At 36.0% G+C, this 8,392-nt stretch overlaps 1 protein-coding gene across 11 annotated transcripts in view; it reads right to left on the bottom strand.

The window, feature by feature from the left end:
- The window catches only part of Vps13 (vacuolar protein sorting 13C), a 1,483,510-nt gene that overhangs the window by 1,183,745 nt on the left and 291,373 nt on the right, over positions 1–8,392 (bottom strand). The gene's annotated exons all lie outside the window — the stretch shown is intronic.

Here is an 8,392-nt window from a genome sequence, read left to right on the forward strand (position 1 = left end):
ATAGAACCAGTTGTTCTTCCTGATTACATGTGTAGGCTTTTTCTATATTGTGAAGTGTGAGGAATTCATATTAGATGGGCTGAATTACTATTCGGGGCCCGTTCAAAAATTATGTAACGTTTTTTCTGGTGAAATTCGACACCCCCCACCTCATGTAACATTGCGTAACACTGGGTGTTACATCTCCCTGTATTACATAACACTGATTACAACTAATTACAACTCGGCACCCCCATCAAGTGTAGGCCAGATCCGCCAAACACCCCATTATCCCATTTGTTGTCTGTGTAACATTCCCTTGAAGTTATAATATATACTGGAATTATACTTTGTCAATGCCAACTCATCCATATACTGTACATGCACAAGTTTATGTATATAAATGGTTATTTCTGCCAGAGGTAATAAATATAAATATATTGTTTTATTGTGATGATGCTATTTTGATATACACCTTGTATATGTATTTACCTTTACCTAGTTGTATTTACCTAGTTGTATTTTGCGGGAAAGGGAGCTATGCTCGTGATGTCCCGCCTTTGTATCTTGCAGTGTCTAGTTTGTTTTTAAACTCATGAATGGTTTTTGCACATACTATTCCATTGTCCAGTTTGTTCCAAGTGTCCAAAACTCTATGAGGAAAACTGTTTTTCTTCAGTTCTCTTCTATAGCTATGTTTTTTTATTTTCTTTCCATGTCCTCTTGTGTTTCTTTTGTCCCAGTTAAGTAAGTTCTCTCTATCAAGTACCTCTGTGCCTTTCATGATTCTGTAGATGGTCAATAGGTCACCTCTCTCTCTTCTTTGCTCCAGTGTTGGTAACTCCAGTTTAGCCAATCTCTCCTCGTATGATAGGTTTGCAAGTGCAGGTGCCATTTTTGTAGCTGCTCTTTGGATTCTTTCTATTTTCTTTATATTCTTTTTGGTACTGGGGGACCACAATGTCGCTGCATACTCTAATCTAGGCCTTATCAATGTAACCAATATTTTTTTCATCATGTCTTCGTCCAAGTATGTAAACGCCACTTTTATTGATCTTAGCAAGTTGTAAGTCTCCCCGACAATTTTGTTAATCTGTATATCATAGGACAAGTCGTTCGTGATAATTACTCCCAAATCTTTTTCGGATCCTACTTTCTTTACTTCCTTGGTTCCAATTGTATATTTTCCTGATATTCTGTTTTTGCTTTTTCCAAACTCCATTATGCTACACTTCTTAGTATTAAAGCCCATTTCCCATTTCTGACTCCAGTTCCATACCCTATTTAGGTCTTCTTGCAGTGCTTCACAGTCCTCATCAGTTTCTATTTTCCTTAGCAGTTTGGCGTCATCGGCAAAGAAGCTCATGTAGCAGTTCACGTCCTCATCCATGTCATTCATATAGATAGCAAACATTATTGGTGCCAGCACAGATCCTTGCGGTACTCCACTGATCACCTCTTTCCAATCTGAATATTTTTCTCTGAGCACTACTCTCATCTGTCTACCAGTCAGAAAGTCCTCTATCCATTTTAGTAGGTTTCCCTGTATTCCTCCTATGTGTTCCAGTTTTTTTAGTAGTTTTCTATGTGGTACTTTGTCAAAGGCTTTTTGCAAGTCTAGGAATGCACAATCAGCCCATCCGTTTCTTTCTTGCACTATGTCTATTAGTCTTGGCACAGAAATGGCAGAAGTTATGATCAGACATTTCAGGTCTGTTTTTATGTATGTACGTACGTATGTATGTACATGGAGGGCCCAGCAGCGACGAATTGTGTGGCCATTATATACCCAATCATGCTTGGATCACAGGCCACGAGAGTAACACGACAGCTCCCATGACACTGATCTAAAAATGGTGTTATAATGACCGGCGGAGCGATTCACACTAGCTGTTTTGGTACTTCCATTATGGCGGCCATGTCCCGCCCGCTGGCCTCACTCCTGGGGCAGCCCACGGCCCGTATACGCTATCCAGGTGTTATATAGATCAGTGGTGGTAACATAGTAATCATGGGTGATTTTAATGAAAAGGATATAATCTGGGAAGAAATGATAGTAAAAGGAGAACTTTAAAGCAACATTCTACTAGATACGACCATCAAATATACTTTAACACAATGAGTTAAGGAAAATACTAGACATAGAATGAGGAACTGTCGAAACTAGACTTAATATTAACTACCGAATCAGAAATTGTGAACAAAATGGAGTATAAAACACCAATAAGTGACCATACACTAATAGAGTTTGAATTAAAAGAACACAACAATGTAGGTAGGAATGATAAATAGAGAAGGAAGATTAATGTACAACAAAACGGATTTTGTAAAACTAAGAAAAAAATTCCAAAACAGAAACTAGGATAAATTCTCTAAAGAGGAAACAAAGATGGAAGACAAATGGAACATATTCAAAGAAAAGTACGAGGAAGGAACTGATAAATATGTACCGAAAAAGAAACAAAAAGAGATTTATATAAAGTGTTGGTATAACAAAAAGTGTGGTGAGGCTAGAGACAGAACAAAGCCTGGAAAAAATGGAAAAAAGAAAAAACCATCCAAATGACACACATATATAAAACTTAAGAACGAACATGTAAATATACGCAGGAAAGAAAAAGAAATTATGAAAAAGATAGTACAGACAAATGTAAAGATCAACCTAAACTCTTTTACAGATATATAAATGAAAAACTAAAGGATAAACATGAAATAGTAAAATTGCATGGAGATAAAGAATATATAGATGACACAGAAATGGCAGAAGTTATGATCAGACATTTCAGGTCTGTTTTTACAACTGAGAGCTCACAATTTTGGGAAGATGAACAACAAGAAAGATCTCCCAAAATGAAAGAAATAAAGGTAACACAAAAAGAAATAAGAGACCAAATAAAAAACCTAGATGTCAGGAAATCACATGGACTGGATGGAATTGCAAATTGGATACTGAAAGAGTGTATAGATGAACTGACAGACAAATTATACAAGATAATAGACTTCTCACTCAAAGAAGGAAAGGTACCGCAAGATTGGAAAGATACATAGTACCAATATATTAAGGAGGAAATAAAGAGGATCCTACAAACTTCAGACCAGTATCCTTTACGAGCACTGTAGCGAAAATATGCGAAAAAGTCATCAGAAACAAATGGACCAAACACTTGGAAGAAAATAAAATAGTAAACCCTAAACAACTTGGCTTTAGAAGTGGAAGATCGTGTACCACAAGCTTAATATGCTTTTACTCGAGATTAATTGAGATAATACAAGAAAGAGATGGCTGGGCAGACTGCGCCTTCTTGGACTTGCAGAAGGCATTTGACAAACTACCACATAAAAAATTATTAAGAAAAATTGAAATAACAGGAGGAATACAAGATAAGCTGCTGGAATGGATGAAGGATTTCTTAATTGGGAGAAAAATGAGAGTGGTACTTAGAGAAAAAAAATTCGAACTGAGAAGATGTGAAGAGTGACGTCCCACAAGGCTCTGTATTGGCTCCTTTAATGTTTGCCATATATATAAATGATACGTATGAAGGAGTAAATTGATACATGAACTTCTTTGCTGACGATGCCAAATCACTCAAGAGAGTATGAACAGAAGAAGATTGCAGATCACTACAAGACCTAAACAAAATATGGGAATGGAGTCAGAGATGTGAGATGAACTTCAACACTAAGAAATGTAGCATAATGGAATTTGGAAAAAGCAAAAATAGAGTATTGGGTCAATATAAAATTGGAAACAAGGAAGTCAAAAGAGTCAATTCAGAAAGGGACCTGGGACTGATCTCCAGTGATTTGACACCTGATAAACATGTCAATAAATCATTTGGAGAGACTTTTTACTTAAGAACAATGAAAGTGGCCTTTGACTACATGGATGAAAAAATGGTTAAAAAAAAAATAATGGTCGCACTAATAAGATCTAAACTAGAATATGCTGCAACACTATGGGCACCTAGCACAAAAAAGAACATAAAATTAGAAAGAATAGAAAGAGCAGTGACAAAAATGGCAACTACACTATCAAATCTGACATATGAACAAAGATTGGAGAAATGACATCTATCAACACTGAAACAGAAAGGAGAAAGAGGTGATTTGTTGACCATTTACAGAATTATGAAAGAGATGGAAATTGTCTAAAGACTACTTATTAAAATGGGACAGAATAGAAACAAGAGGACATGAAAAGAAGCTAAAGAAGGACAGTTACAGAAGAGACCTAAAAAAGAATAACTTCCCACATAGAGTGATTAATGTCTGGAACAAACTAAACAGAGAAACAGTGAGTGCCAAAACTATACACAATTTTAAGAATAAACTGGATGCGGAGAGATACGAAAATGGGTCACTACAAGCATAGCTCTCATCTCATAAAATACAACTAGGTAAATACACACACACACATATAAAAATGTGTGGTTAAAGCATTAAAAAAAAAAAAAAATGTACTAAATCCAAGAAATTTGTATTTAGACAAGGAAGATCATGTGTCACAAACTTGATGGGTTTCTATTCAATACTAATAGATATAATACAGAAAAGAGATGGATGAGCTGATAGTGCCTTTCTAGACCTGAAAAAAAGCTTTTGATAAGGTGCCACATTGGAAATTGCTAAAGAAATTAAAAACTGCAGGAGGAATATAGGGCAAACTACTTAAGTGGATGGAAGACTTCTTGCATGAAAAGAAAATGAGAGTGGTGATAAAAGACGAACATTCCAATTGGGATGATGTGATTAGTGGAGTTCCACAAGGAACAGTTCTGGCCCCAATGTTTGCTATATATATATATATATATATATATATATATATCAATGATATGGATAAAGGAATTGAAAGTTATATGAGTTTCTTTGCAGACGATGCAAAAATATTTAAAAAAAAGTGAACACCGAAGAGGATTGTGAGTGTAGTATAATGGAATTTGGAAGAAGCAAAAAAAGAATAGTGGGATCATATACATTGGGAGATGAAGAAATTAAAAAAGTGGAAAAAGGGAAATACCCAGGAGTCCTTATTATGAATATGTTACCTGAGAAACATATTAAAAAAAAAAAAAAAAATGGGGAAAGTTACAATCTAATAACATCAAAGTGGCATTTACATACCTGGACGAAGAAATGGTGAAGAAAATACTAATCACTTTGATAAGACCAAGATTGGAGTGTGCAATAATGACGTGGTCACCAAGTACAAAAAAAAAGTACAACAAAACTTGAAAGAATACAAAGATCAATTACGAAATTGGCACCAATGCTCTCAGAACTATCATATGAGGAGAGGCTGGCAGAACTTGAGCTACAGACATTAGAACAAAGAAGAGAGAGAGGAGACTTGATAACTATTTATAAAATCATGAAAGGCATGGAAATTGATAGAAACAATCTAATAAAATGGGATAGTAGAGATACAAGAGGACATGGAAAGAAAATCAAGAAAGACAATTATAGAAGAGACCTGAAAAAGAACAGCTTTCGCCACAGGATAATAGACATTTGGAACAGGTTACATGAGAATGTGGTGTGTGCAAAAACAATACACAAATTTATAGTCTAGATAAAATGAGATATGGAGACGGGACACCACGAGCATAGCTCCCCTTCCCATAAAATACAACTAGGTAAATACACGTCGGATTAACAGCGAAGACTGGAACTCCAGAAAAAAAAATGCAATTTTCGTGGATTTCAGCGACGAGGGAGTACAGTAGTACCTCGTAAGTCAGACTACATGGGGGGGGGATGGTGTCTGACTATGCCGATTGCCCAACTTAACAGATGGCCTATAGCCCCTAGGCTAGTCTAGCCTAGTAAACAAATGAAAGACTCAAATAGAATTACCTGTACAGATATTGGTTGTTATTACCTAGGCTATTTTATTTTACCTTACCTTCATAACATGCAAATACTGTACACTGTAAATCATATTTATTTGTTTTGTTTTGTTTTTGTTTTTATGAAAACCAAAATATGAAGAAGGCTATCATCAATTTGTAAGATAGAGCGACCATACAGCTGATAGCATAGCATAAACAAATAAACAAAAGACATAAATAAAACTAATGGTTATCACTTCATTGAGATTTTATGTAAATAATTATCTATTTATGCATTATGCATTAAATTCTTACATTTACTGTATTTATGCATTAAAGAACAAAGAAATACTTCTGTAAATAGCGAAATTAAAAATAAACATTGCAAATTTGTACTTTTTTTTTTCCTATGTACCATACATTAAAGAATAATCAACAATTAAAAAGAATTAAAGAACAATTCAAAAATAGTTTTTAAACAAAACAATTATTCATCAGAAAAGTGAAGTCCACTCATAGATGGTTGAGGAGAGTCTGGAGACAAAGTTGGTTGATGCTTGAGGAGAGTCTGACTCTGTAGCTGTAACAACTGGCTTGAAAAAAAGAATTTTCAATTGCTTTTCTTGTCTGTGTTGCCTCTGAATGATCATATCCCTCAAAGATCTTAAATGCTGGTAATACTGGTTGCCTTCCTCGTCTGCAGTTAAATCAATGTACGCTATGATAGTGTCAAGGGCTCCTCAAACCACTGAAAGCTTGGGAATTCAAACATCCGAATAATTTCCTTCATCATCTTCCTCTTGTACTGTGTCACCTTTAAGAACTTCTTCGGCTATTTCTTCATTTGTCATAACATGATGGCCAGGGTCACTTTCTGTTTCTTCTAGCCACTCTCTTACATCATCCAAAGGAACGTGCTCCCCTGCTTTTTTAACGAGACGATGAAAATCATTTGGCTCAAAACATTCAAAGTCGTAATCAACATCATCAGTACCATACAAGAGTTTTTCCATGCGTTGGCCAGTGTTGTTGTTTTGACTTCTTTCCATGCAGTTGCAATATTGAATATGGCCCCTTTTATGTTGTAGTTCAGGATATTTTCTTTGGTTTTTTCACCTCTTCTTTCAACCTCAGCATTCTCATCATCAATGACACAGCACTTCATCAAGATATTTATGCTAGTACAGTCTCTTACAGGAATAAATCACATTCTGATCCATTGGCTGAATCAGAGAGGTGGCATTGGGGGGCGAAAAAAGAACTCGAATTTTCCTATCATGACTAACAAGGCTTGATTCACTAGGGTGGGCGGGAGGATTATCTAAAATTAACAAAGCCTTCACATCTTTAGGAGCAATTTCTAGCACTTCTTTGAATTTCCGAATTGTTGGTACGAAATGTTTAAAAAACCAATCTTGGAAAATGTCCATATTGAACCAAGCCTTTTGAGAGTGGTAGTAATGAACCGGCAGATGGTTCTTACAATCTTTTAAAACTCGCATGCACTTAGACTTGCCCACCACAGTGAGAGGCAAACAATGCAGGCCCTCTGCTTTAGCGCAACACAAGAATGAAATCCTTTCTTTACTTATTTTCTCCCCATGAATTTTTTTTCATTTCTAAATGCCTGCGTATTTTTTGGGTTACGCCAAAAAAGACCACTTTCATCAGCATTGTAAATTTGAGATGTTAAAAGCCCCTCATCTTTGATCAGCTTATTTAACTTCTGCCTAAAAGGCTCAATATCTTTGACTGGCACACTGCCTGCTTCCCCATGCAACACTTTATCACAAAGCCCATGCCTATTTCTGAAGCACCATAACCATCCATCAATAGCAGTAAAATAATTAATTCCCATATGTCTAGCCAACTTTTGATCAGCATCTTGAATAGCAATCCCACAAACTTTTACACTACATGTTCGTTGCTGCATAAACCATTTCGTTACCGCTTCTTCCAAATTTCCATCTTTAGAAACTTGCATCCTTTTTCTATTTCCAAGAGAAGAATTTTTATGGCCTTCAGTCACATTGTACTTTAAAGAAAAGGCTAGGGGTTTATCTTTAGCTTTCCGAATGTCTGACACAGTTTGTTTCCTCACCCCATACTCTTCACACTTTTCACAGTAGCTCTAGCTTCTAATTTACGAATAAGTTCAAGTTTCTTGGTCACTGATAGAGTCACAAACTTTTGAGCATTGGCTGCACCTCTTACAGGCATTTTGCAAGAAAACATTGAAGGAAAATGGAGATGAGCACTTCAACAACTTGATATAGCCACAGCAAGCTTTGGAATACCACCAAAATTTAGAATGACTGCGTGCCATCTATTGAGTAAAAAGCAAAATATCAGCATAAAAAAAAATAGCCGCTTGTAAGCCTTTGAGGGCAAACATTTGTATTCTCGGTCACAGTCTGCCTTATCCAATATCAGAGTTATCAGGGTCAGAGTTAACGAGGGCATACTGTACCTGTGTTGTATTAGTAGGGAAGGGGAAAGCTCATGGGCAGGTGATGAAAAAGGAATAGGGCAGGCATTATTGAGGAAAATGGAAGAAAATGAGGAAAATGGAAGAAAATGAG

Source organism: Oratosquilla oratoria, chromosome 27 (assembly GCF_046742065.1).
Source record: "Oratosquilla oratoria isolate Oo_2021 chromosome 27, ASM4674206v1, whole genome shotgun sequence".
NCBI classification, from domain to species: domain Eukaryota; kingdom Metazoa; phylum Arthropoda; class Malacostraca; order Stomatopoda; family Squillidae; genus Oratosquilla; species Oratosquilla oratoria.